The sequence below is a fragment of the Mastigoproctus giganteus genome, chromosome 12 (assembly GCF_048544385.1).
Source record: "Mastigoproctus giganteus isolate SK-2022 chromosome 12, ASM4854438v1, whole genome shotgun sequence".
Taxonomy (NCBI): Eukaryota; Metazoa; Arthropoda; class Arachnida; order Uropygi; family Thelyphonidae; genus Mastigoproctus; species Mastigoproctus giganteus.
The window spans coordinates 44,319,109-44,332,222 of NC_143586.1; the positions used below are offsets into that span (position 1 = coordinate 44,319,109).

Here is a 13,114-nt window from a genome sequence, read left to right on the forward strand (position 1 = left end):
AGTGCTTCGTTTCTACCTGGATTTTGATGGATTCTTTCAAAACGACAACGCAACTATCCACCTTGCAAAAATTGTATCTAAGTAGTTCGAGGAATATTCTCAAGATTTCCAACATCTACCCTGGTTGCTTAATTCTCCAGATCTGAATCCAACTGAGAATGCCTGGGCTATATTAGAACGGGAAGTTTGGCTTCGCAGTTCTGTACAGACCACAATATAGCAGCTGACATATAACCTGATGGAAGAGAGGTCAAATATGGAAACGGTCTCTTTGCCACTTAGTTAAGTCCATACCTCGCAAACGGTGACCCTACTAGATACTGAATAAAGGTTTCTAACCCCTTGGCTTGTGATTGTATATACTGAAATACTATGTCCAAGTAGAGACTGCACCTAAAAAAAGGATATGGACCTTCTTCAAAGGTGGGCAGGCAACCCACTTAAAGAGATATACAAAAATACACCTACATGAGGTAAAACTTCGAAATGCGGGGTATAGAGCTTAGGAAACTTGACCGACCTCAACCAGGCAATTTAGAGCAAGGCATTGAGGTCTAGATGACTGAGGGGTTATTATTGTTGTTGTTGTAGGGTTTTAGGAGCTTTAGCGACTAAGGCCATAATTGCTCAGTGTATACTGTCTGTAAATTGCGGGTGTTCCGAGGTCGATTTTCTGTTTGCTGGACGAAAATCCGAGTTTCCGGGAGAAAACCATGCTACCCTTGCCTGAGACTGCCTAATTCAGTCACGTTGCGAAGAAGGCCCATAAAAATTCCTCCCGTCATCGACGGGACTCGAACTCAGGTCTTTTCCATCTGGTGTGGGGAAGACTGCGATTCTACCAACTGTGCTGCTCACGAGGACACGCCGAGAGGGTACAGTAAAAGGAATGAAAGTAATTTGAATTTATTGAGTCAATAAATTCAAATTAAGAGGGGAGAGGTTCAAACTGGATTACACGAAGTTCTCTTTTAGCCAGAGAGTTATTAATTATTGGGAATAAGTGCCTCTATGATTGTTGGAGGCTGATTTTTTGCAAAATTCAAAACTCCGCTGGAACTTCCTCCTCCTCTGTTTTCCTTCTCACCTATGTGAGAAGGAAAACAGAGGTAAATACTAATAACAGATTTCTAAAGATATTCTCTTCTAAATATTTTCATGTATTTTATATTTATTTTTTTAAATTTATATATTTATTTCATTATAAAAAGGTGTACGTTATCCATTGTACCGTACCTTTTTAATTTTGTGGTGATCTTTATTTAGTACCCCTATATAAAGAATAAAATTATTATATGGGTATACATTAAAAGGTCGAAAACCACTGTTTAGGTATTTCTTTTGGCCTAGGGTTGCCATGAAAAAATTACTGGGAAACTAAGGGCGCCGTGAACCGAGAAAGTTTGGGAACCTCTGGGTTAAGGGTTAACGCGAAAAAGAAAAACAAGAAATAAAGAAGGAATATTATAAACAGAGCAGCGTACTAGGTTCTTAGGTTCAGAGGATTTAAATTACGTGGTCGTGCGTGGTTGTTTAGTAAAATTTTGTTTTGCTATGAAGAGCTTTCCTTGAGTCAAAGCAGTTTGTTAGAATTAATTTGAAAGATCGGTTGGCGGTGAGAGGCACATAATGCCACGAGGTGCATTCCTGCACGTCCTCTTTAATTATGACGTGAGAGGTCTGTACGCTTCGAGTAAAAGTTAGAGATGTTTCTAGTTAACTAGTATACGAATTATAAGATGGACTGTGTTCCTCCTAAATTGAAGTTCTGTTCCTCCCAGTAATTTTGAAAATTAAAAAAAAATATATATATATATTAATTAATTACAGTAAACCCTGTAAAATCTGGAATTTTACAAACCAGCATTCTTTAATATCTACCGCGTAAAAAAAAAAAAAAAAAAACCAGTATTTTACAATCCTACACTGGCATCAACGATTTATCTTTTGTGAATTATTAAATTCACAAAAAAAAAAAAAAAAGAAAAGTAATAATTCTTTATAAGATGCTTGCAGAACTATTTTGTCCTTTGATCTGTTTCTGCTGCCAGAAGAATTTAAATAAATAGATAATATGATTGTCTTAATTCCCATAACAGAAACTTTTCTTTTCAAAGAGTTGCCGTGGTATTGCACTATTGGCCATTTGTTAAAAACACGAGTCTGCTATCACAGCCTGCTTCAGGATCAACTGTTCCTCAGCCGATGGAAAGTAACCTCTAGTGACAATACGTACACTTGTAGAGAAATTTTTCGATATGAGCTGCCCGGGGGGGTTATGAAATGAAAGTTGTAATCTGTAGCTTATAAGTAGTACAATACCAGGTCAACTCGTTACAAAGGCTAATTCGGTCTGCTATAAGAATTAAGGCCACCACATTATCCATGCAATTGAAATCGACTCCCCACAAACTGATGAAGGATGAGGTAGTCAGCATAAATGTTTACAGATATAAATAGGTTTAGTTGTTTGTGTTTAATATTTATTGAACGTGTTCCTCTAAAACTGCTCAACCACTACGTATATCTCTAAAATATGGATAAATTCAAAATCCTGCACTTCTCAAACCCCAGGGATGCAAGATTTTAGTTTACTGTACCTTATAACCCCCCCCCCCCCAACTTAGATTTCGATGTATGCTAGAATAAAATATGACTTTTTTTTTCTTTTTCTTTTTTTAACATTGAAAATCACTCTGTAGTAATTTTTTTGAAAATTTGAGGTTGAAGACCATTATGAAATGGAAACGGTCCTCAATATCAGCATACGTAACTTAAAAAATAGAAAAAATATATATGTTTATAAATTATCTTCTCACAAGATAGAGAGAGAGAGAGACATGATGCAATTTTATTGAAATTGCATCATGTCTTTTTGCAACCAGCAGGATTTAAACTGCTGCAATGATGATCGTAATTAATAATCATTGCCTTCACAACGAGTTGCCCTTATACCGTACTATTTTCAAACAAACCGGATTGCCAAAGATTAATCTAACAGATTTTAAAGTGCACTACTGTGTTAGGTACCACTACAATCAGGGCCGGCTCTTCGGATGCGCAAGAAAGATACTTGCCACAGGCACTGTCTAATTTAGGAACCGCGCTCACTGCATATCTACAGTATATGCCTGATACAATATGAATTAGGCGCCGTTACAAGGTGTAGTTAGGATGGGTACTCAGAGCGGCCTGCGGCTATGCAGCTCCATTTTCAGCAGGGTTCGATGTACTGTGTGTTGTGACACATTACTCCCATCACCAGCATTCCAATTACCGGAAAGTTTCGCCACAGTCGCTTTTCTGTTGCCACGTACCATCCAGGAGAGCCTTCACTCACCTCGAGCATCGATCAGCCGTGGTCGTTCAACACTTCGCGGGCGGTTTGGGGGTTTTCACTCCTTGGACCACTTTCGATTGGTACTACCACGGCTGACTGTGAGCATCCCACCAGCCGTGCTGTTTCGAATATGCTCTGACCCAGTCGTCTGGCCATTACAATTTGCCCTTTGTCAAACTCGCTTAAGTCCGCTGACTTTCCCATCTGAAGAACAAGAGTAACACTGATTAAAGGAGCTCAGTGTCTCGACCCACGTGCGTAGGGTTAAGTTCACCTGCAGTTGCTTGGATTTGCATAACCAAACGCTGGTCAATGTTTTGGCTCATCGGTGTATTTCAGTCACTGAACGCTATCACAGAAACGTGTTAATGGGTATCCCTATACGATTCGAACCAGAGAGAAATACAAGGAACAGCACTCAAATTATAAAATATGTCATGGCCACTGCCCTCTATAAGTTCAGTTGCATATTTGCATATAGTCTAGACCCGTCGATTTTTGAAGAGTTGTTTAAATTTGCATTTTATTATATTAGTTTAAAATAAGAGGCACAATAAATAAATACGCAATTTCTCTGAAATTTGAAACAATATTTCATAACAATTGTACGTATTACGTAATCCTGAAACTTATGTATTACGTAAACAGAAAAGCGATGAAACATCAAGAGAACAAATCAGCTTTTATTACAGTGTCGAACCTCCACTGGCACGGACTGAAAGCATACAGATTCCGCAGAACACTTGAGAATTTAATAAATTTTCTATTTATTCCGGATTTTTCTTCCTTTCCAAAAAAAACTATTGCATCAGATTTTCACTAAGAGATAATACAAGAAACAGCACCGTATTTAGCAGTCACTGTTTGAACCGCAGTCATTCTTATGAGTCGACAGAAGTAATTCTCCATCCCTTCAACACATTTAAATTTATACTCCGGCACGACAACCAAGTCAGTAGAGTTTACAATAAATCGTCAATACAAATATTTATCGTATTTAGTAGTCACGGGGCTTGAACCGCGGTCCACTCAAGGAACGCGTGCTATGCACTCTCGCTCCTGACCACTGGGCTACGTTCGGCTTTGGGTAAGCGAAGTCATCTACACGTCTTTTCAATTCCTCCCACACTGGTTTTGTTGAAAAGCACGAGTACAAACACAAATTGAACCAGACTTTCACAAAGAGGAAATGAATGAAATGGAAATCTACTGACAGATTTCCAGCTCAACCCACCACCCACCCTATGAGCTTCCTCTTCACGGATGGATACGCCAAATCCCAACTACGCATGACATTGTGTAGAAAATAATCTCGTGTCCTCCAATCCGCCTAACGGTCATATTCGCTACAACAGTGTGCTGCTACAATTGGGTACCCAACATACCCATCGCTCATCCCTAAAGAATCTTAAATCTATTGGGGCAGCGAAATGTGTGATGTCACCAATTAATTCTAACACTGGAACAATTCACAGCTAGAAAATTATAGCTGATGAATTCGTTTATCAGTGTTTAATTTATATTTAATAATTCTTAGTAAAAATATTAAAATAAATCATTTGGATAAATTAAAGCTAGTTTTTCTTGTGTATTTATTGGGTAATGATAAAATCCTACTTGGTCTAGCAAACTGGAACCTTCGGAGAGATTACCCATAAGGAAAGACATCAGAAATAACAGACAGTTTACCGTTCCCTCCCCCAACCTCACGGTCAGATATCTGCCACACTAATGCCCCACTATCACCTGGTTCCAGAACTAGATTAGACTCTCAGTCCGGCTACTAAACAACAACAAAAAAAATATATAAAAATACTCGTCACATAATTAACAGTATCCATGAACATCATTTATTTTGTTGAGTTTTAGGCGCGTCAGCGACTTAGACTACATTGCGCCATTCTGTATTATAAATGTATAAGCGTGTGTACACGGGCCGATTTGCATGTATGCGGGATGAAAAACCTGGAATAATTACAGGGAAAAATCGCGCTGCCTCCGTCTGAGATCGGCTAACTACAACCTCGATTGAAGAAGTCTTTAGAAATTCCTCCAGTCTATGACGGGATTCGAACCCAGACCTCTCCAAAAAGAGGGACAAGTGGCGAAACCACCACACTGTCAGCGAAGGCAATATAATTTTTTCACCCTTTGAGAAAATCTCTAGAGAAAGTTCAGTGGCAAGCCCGAATACCCTCAAGACAACACCCAATGGCTAATTAGTGCACTGAACTTCTGATCAGTCGAGGTTTTGGATGTTATATTTATACTCTATATTAGTATTGTGACGTGCAGAGTTACAATTGATAATTTGTACAGGAAACTCAGGATACTTCAACAATGAGAAAAAAAATATATTTTGAGAATTACAGAATGTCTGTTTTAATTGCAATTATTGGACAAAGACCATCGCAGAGTGGAAAAAAGCAAAAAACCTTGACAGAATTACACATTGAGAAACACGAGTTCGGGTTTAACTTAGCTACGACGGTAGCCACGAAAAACGCTAATGGTTATTTTGAGAACAGATAGTTTACCTGAGCTATTCTGCTTAAGAACATCTTAATCTTAAGTAAAACTTGCTTCTCTTGCCTTCATCCAGATCACAGTTAATATACGGTACGCAGAACAATACATTTTAATAATCAATTAAATTTTTAATCTTCACTTGGAAAGGTGGATATAGGGAAGAAAATTTTGATACCATCTTCAATAAGTAAGAAAAACTAATGCCCTCGGTCCAAGTAAATATCATTGAAAAAAATTCCAAACATAAGTGGAACAGTGAAGGACACTGTTCCACTTTTGTTTGGAATTTTTGACACCCCTGTTTAATTGAAATGGATAGATGGAAACAGCACACTTGCATAGAGATGATGTACGAGCAATTAAAAGGCATAGCAGCCAGTTAAAGGGCTAAACCCTTGCCATAATTACGCCGTTTAAGGCTAGAAAAATTAGATGGTCAGAAATTTCAAACTATCAAGAGACCGATGACGGAAGTTGTTTGAGGGATAAGTAATCCATACTGACTTATATGGGGTTTCATATATAAGTTTGGGTAAGCGAAGTCATCTACCCGTCTTTCCAATTCCTCCCACACTGGTTTTGTTGAAAAGTACGAGTACAAACACAACCCAAAAAACTACTGAACCAGAGTTTCACGAAGAGGAAATTAATGAAATGGAAATCTACTGACAGATTTCGGGTTTAACTTAGCTACGACGGTAGCCACGAAAAACGCTAATTGGTTATTTTGAGAACAGATAGTTTACCTGAGCTATTCTGCTTAAGAACCTTTACTTCTTAAGATGTTCTTAAGAAGTAAAACTTCCCATCTTCACCAAGCAGATCTTGCCCAGTAATCCAGCCCAAATTCACTACTCCCTTCCAAACAGATGAACGATCACCAATCTGCTAGCCACCACGAATACTATCTTGTCAGCATTCGAGAAAAGGCACGAAGTAGCTGTTACTTATTTAGACATTGAGGCTGCATTTGATGCCGTCCAAGTAAACCAACTACTCACTCTCCTGCAATGCCACTTCCAGATCACAGGGAATATATGCTTTCTCTCCTCTCTTCTGAATAACAGAGTTATAAAGCTTCATACAGGAGATCGCACCCTTACTAGATCCGTCACAGCAGGAGTCCCACAAGGAGGGGTCCTTTCCGGCCTTCTGTTCTCATCTATTATCTTCCCACTGGTTGCACATTCTCGATGTCTACTGAGCTATGCAGATGATATCAAGATACTCACTCCCGTCATCCCTGGTCAAGACCTTGATCTGGTAAAAACGGAAATTAACAACACTCTCACTGCAGTCACATCCTACTTCTGCCAGTTTGGGCTCAAAATCAATCCTGCTGAGTCCGAATTCATGGTGTATTCATTGAAGCGAACTCCTTCTTCTCTCCAGCCTTCGGTCGGCAACGTCCTCATCCCAATTGTGTTCAGCCATCGTGATCTGGGCGTTGTATTCGACTCCAAACTTCGATTCAACGCCCACATAGACATGCTCCTCACACGTGCTTCGAGATAAAAAGACAACCGTGAGGTACATAAGAACAATTATCTTTCCACCTTTACTCTATGCTGCTGAAATTTGGGCGTCAACGGCACCGTCAATAAAGAAACCACTCTTTGCCACAGAATTCTGGCTCCTAAAGTGGGTCAACAGGAAGCATAACCTTCCAGCTCTGATTCGTACCACGCAGCTTGTCAACTCTCTCGGGATTCCACGGCTTCCCACCTTAGTCGACGACCAACGCCTCCTAGCAACAGTCAAGATGATAACAGACATAATTGCAACACCTTCATTCTGGGATACCTGTGGCTGGAGGATTCCACCTGCTGCCCTTAGGGCCAGTCCCGAGCTCTACTCGCATTCAGCACGACTCTGTCTCTTGGACAGGTTCCTCCCTCAGCAGATGCTCAAGCAAATCCAGGCACTTGACGCCGACCAGAACAAATTCGCTGTTGACCGGACTTACCAGAAAAAAATTATGACTAGTAGGACTAATCAGCAATGACTGATGTGTACCTTGCATCTGTTCCTGTCTGATTGAACTGGTGCTCTTAACTCGATATTAAGTCAGCTCAATCAAACTTAACTCTCGTAAGGAGTTCTCTCCTTTGTATCAAATTATGTTTTCATTTGTAAAATTACTTTTTTTTGTAAATAATTCTTCGATTTTCCCGGAAGTTTCAGGATTCTGTAAAAATGTAAACCCCTGGCTTTTTGGCCGTGAAGGGCATTAAAGATTATCTCTCTCTCGCTCTCTCTCTCTCTCTTAGATTTTCAGCTCAACCCACCACCCACCCTATGAGCTTCCTCTTCACGGATGGATACGCCAAATCCCAACTACGCATGACATTGTGTAGAAAATAATCTCGTGTCCTCCAATCCGCCTAACGGTCATATTCGCTACAACAGTGTGCTGCTACAATTGGGTACTCGACATACCCATCGCTCATCCCTAAAGAATCTTAAATCTACTGGGACAGTGAAATGTGTGATGTCACCAATTAATTATAACACTGGAACAATTCACAGCTAGAAAATTATTGCTGATGAATTCGTTTATCAGTGTTTAATTTACAGTTAATAATTCTCACTGAAAATATTAAAATAAATCATTTGGATAAATTGAAACTAGTTTTTCTTGTGTATTGGCTGGGTAATGATAAAATCCTACTTGGTCTAGCAAACTGGAACCTTCGGAGAGATTACCCATAAGGAAAGACATCAGAAATAACAGACAGTTTACCGTTCCCTCCCCCAACCTCACGGTCAGATATCTGCCACACTAATGCCCCACTATCACCTGGTTCCAGAACTAGATTAGACTCTCAGTCCGGCTACTAAACAACAACAAAAAAAAAAATATATAAAAATACTCGTCACGTAATTAACAGTATCCATGAACATCATTTATTTTGTTGAGTTTTAGGCGCGTCAGCGACTTAGACTACATTGCGCCATTGTGTATTATAAATGTATAAGCGTGTGTTCACGGGCCGATTTGCATGTATGCGGGATGAAAAACCCGAAATAATTTACCGGGAAAAATCGCGCTGCCTCCGTCTGAGATCGGCTAACTACAGCCCCGATTGAAGAAGCCTTTAGAAATTCCTCCAGCCTATGACTAGATCCGAACCGAGACCTCTCCAAACGAGTGACAAGTGGCAAAACTACCACACTGTCAGGGAAGGCAATATATTTTTTTCACCCGTTGAGAAAATCTCTAGCAAAAGTTCAGTAGGCGCCTCCGTAGCCAGGTGGGCAAGAGCAGCAGTGCGTAGCACACGCTTCTTGATTAGACCGGGGTTCAAACCCGTGACCACCAAAATACGGAGGATGCGGAAGATCAGGGAATGACCACCGCATATCCCTGGAGCAATATGGCCTTAGTTGCTAATGTTCCTAAGAACCAAATAACAACAACAAAAGTTCAGTGGAAAGCCATAAGCCAATGGCAACCCTCAAGATAGCACCCATCCAGTAGCTAATCAGTGCACTGAACTTCTGACCAGTCTAAGTTTTGGATGTTGTATTTAAACCCCAACTAGCATTGTGACGTGTTAGAGTAATTTGTACAGGAAACTCAGGATCCTTCAACAATCAGAAAAATCTTTTAAGAATGCATAGTGTCAGATCTCATTACAATTACTGGGAGAAATACTATGCCAGAGTAGAAACTTGCAAAAAACCGTCATCACAAAATTACATATTGAAAAGCGCCAGTTAGCTGGAACCATGAAGACCACTAACTCACTATTTTGAGATCAGCTATTTTAACTGAACATTTTTTTTTTTTTTTAACTAAGAACACTTTTAAACTCTCTTGCCTTGATCCGGATGTCCAGTGTAATAATATGTCAAGGTTTATTGAGAAATTCATCAACGTGCACATAATAGTATAAATGGATATTCTGAGATTGGATAGCATTTAAACGAGATTTGATATTTAAAAGTAAATTTACCTTAATTGCCATTTGATATTACCTTTGTTATTACATACGCCTCTCACTTTCTCACTAATGTGGTGAGAAAGTGAGGACATAAGGACATAATTATGTCATCGTTGAACGCTTCGACAGAACTCCTACGCACTTTGGAAAACTGACCTGGAAAGACAGCAGTGTCAAGTACGTGATGGTTTTCAGTTCTGGTGAGCCACCTTTTTGGGCTCATTCCGGGATGAAATAATTGCGGGGGAAGGATAATCAACTTCGAGGACCTGACAGTAATAGTTAAAGTCATATTCAATAGAACGCTTATAGATTTTATTGAGGGAAAATTGTTAAATTAAATTTTTTGTGGTATCTTTTTCTGTATTTAATATATAAATAGTTTAATTGAAAATTCTTCTTCTTCTTCCTGTCTAATATTAGGCCTAGTAATCTGTCACGGTCTCTCTTCATCTTTGCAGGGTTCTGTCTCTCTCTCTGTCCTTTAATTAAAAATTAAATACTTTAATATAGTAAAAATCGTTTAACACCCTATGTAAGGTGTTCAGATTTTAATTTTTACTGTTTGAAAAAGGCCGGGGCTTATTTGATTTGTCCACTTCTGGCGGCTAATATTTTAAAACCATCAGTCCCTCTGCATATTTTTTAAACTGTCTTCTCTGTAACCCATAATTTGATTGAATAACTTTTAGTTGAATCTCAGAATACATATGAGGTATGTATTAATCGACGGTGGGGTTAATTTCATTAATAACGTCCCCCAGGATGACAAAAAAAAAAAAAAAAAAAAAAAAAAGAACAACAGCAAAACTATAAATTCTGAACTGTCGGAGAGATATTGGGCATTGGTTAAATCCTATTCCCTGTGCCAGAAATCTGCTAACTCAGCTCTGATTGAAGAAGCTTTTAAAAATTCTCTTAGTCAATTATCTGAACTCCAACATCTCTATGAGTGTGAAATGATGAAACCATTGAACTCTTACGTTCGACTTATATTAACAAATATCGAATAATAAATATTATAAAATAGTTAATTATTAATTATCTATAATTAATATCCCCCATAACCCATTGTCATACATTGATTACAGTCTCAGCTTTGTGATGCAAGCGGCGTAGAACAAATAAAATATGTGGGCCACGTCCGATACACTAGTCTTCGAAAACTCTACTGAAGAATTCGTGCATAGTGGTAGGAGAAACGTGTCTTTTAACTGATTCAGCTTAATTTTAATTATTATGTTTATCTCTACTTGAAAAAATTAATTTGCGCGGAACTTCTGCCAAACGGGCTTATATGGCCAGCGTCTTCGCCAACCAGGGAGCAACCGCAAGGGGATAGCTACTCCCTGATAGCCGTCCCCAGGCACGTAGTACCGGGCATGAATCTACTATCCTGATATACTACTTCATGCACTAAAATCCACCCACCGGAAGTAGTGGTATACCTAGATATTTCACCTCAGATACGAGGGGATCTGCTTTTGGCGGTCGCCCCATATTTGACCGTATCAAAATTCCAAGTTACGCATCTATTCAAGAGAGATCTGCAAGTTGCCATTCAGTAAACTAGATCTATATTTGGCCAACCTGCTTTTTCCTTCTCTCTCTCTCTCTAGGATTAACAGATTAACAGTTGGTAATCAACTGATTTCTACTGCTTGATTGATTTTTATTTTAGAAATTCTATGTTGCTTCCATTTTAAATACTCATACCTTAACCACTCATACTTTAACATCATTTTCAACTTTTTTTTTTTTTGAAAAACAATGTGATATTAATACTATAAACACTCTGATCATAATAAAGACTATATTATGATATAGTCTTTAAAAAAACTGAAATAAAAAATATAAATATAAAAAAAGTCTTATATAAATAAATTCATTGTTCTAAGTCTTTAATTTTATTCGGCGCGAAGCCATACACCATTACGCCTCAGGGCCATCTGACTGAGCCTTATGCACTCAGTCATTTTATCCGGCAATGTCAGTTTATCAGCTGTTTTTAGTTATTTAAAATGTTTAAATATTTTACACGTATTTAAAAGTTACTGTTTTATAAATTTTTTACATATTTTTATTACTGTTCATCTTTAAATATTAATCTCCTCTTTTAAATAATCTGTTTTGGCGCATTATAGCAGTAGTCGCTGATGCGTCAATAAAACCTAAAACAACAACGCCTCTGAGCGCCTCTCCTTTTCTTCCTTTGCTGAACTAGATTAGCTGAATCAATTACCCATCACTACTTGAGAATTCATTTTCTTGATGATAATTCATTTATATAAATAAATGTATTGTTATTAAAATCTCGGCAAAATTACTCATTATATATTGTAAACTAAAATACTGTATTACTCAATATTTTAGTTTACAGTACTGTATTTAATGAGATTTGACACTGTTCATTTTTATCAGTGAATCAATATTTGTCCTAGCAATGCGAAGAGTATTTTTAAAAGTTTACGTCAGAAAAGTCATATACTGTACCAGTATATATTTTGAAAACAACCGCGGGTCGGATTACGCAAGATCGTAAGCCAGAGTTGGCCCACGGGCTGGAAGTTGCCACTCTTGCTTTAAAGGCATGCGAATGTGGGAATTTATTGAAGGTTTACAACAGTTTACACTAAAAACAGACTTGTTTTAAAACAAAACAAGTTTCATTAAAAATTTAGCTGAACATACATAATTACAACCGATATTATGAAATTTTGAGCTCTTGTTATTTAACATAGAGAAAATAATTGCAATTTTAAGAAAACACCATTTTATTGTCTGTATAGTGTTTGTAGTCCTGCTCACTCGAGTGCTGGGATAGCATACTTACCTGGCGCTGGGGAGTCCTTGATCAGTAAGGAGGATCCCCCAGGGAGAGGCTTTCTCATAGCACACCGAGTTGGCTGACCCCTGCCACTTTCCCAAACTGGGATAGATGGAGCGTGGAATTTTTGGTATTTGGGGACTGCGTTCGCGCTAACCCCTTTATTTAAAATCAAAAATTAGATTTCATTTTGTTCTGGAACAGCTTGGCTCGTCACTTTCTTTCATTAAAGAAAGTATTTATGTTTCAGAATAAAGTTTGGACTTCTTACGCGGGAAAACTTCTTAGAATGGATAATGACTTAAGGGTATGAAATATTAACTATACAAATGAAAATATACACATACATAAGTTAAAGATCATTTTAAAGTACTTTATAAATATTTTACTCTGCCTATGGGAAACATTTTTAAACTCAGAATTTCTAATTGTGCTTAACATTCTGTTTATTAAACTCGTCAAATACTCATC

The 13,114-nt window shown here is 38.2% G+C and overlaps 1 non-coding gene across 1 annotated transcript; it reads left to right on the forward strand.

The window, feature by feature from the left end:
* The first annotated feature begins 12,641 nt into the window (after window positions 1-12,641).
* Window positions 12,642-12,805, forward strand: LOC150076998 (U1 spliceosomal RNA). The gene has a single exon (XR_016547779.1). It is a non-coding gene; the product is annotated as a U1 spliceosomal RNA (small nuclear RNA).
* The last annotated feature ends 309 nt before the right edge of the window (window positions 12,806-13,114 follow it).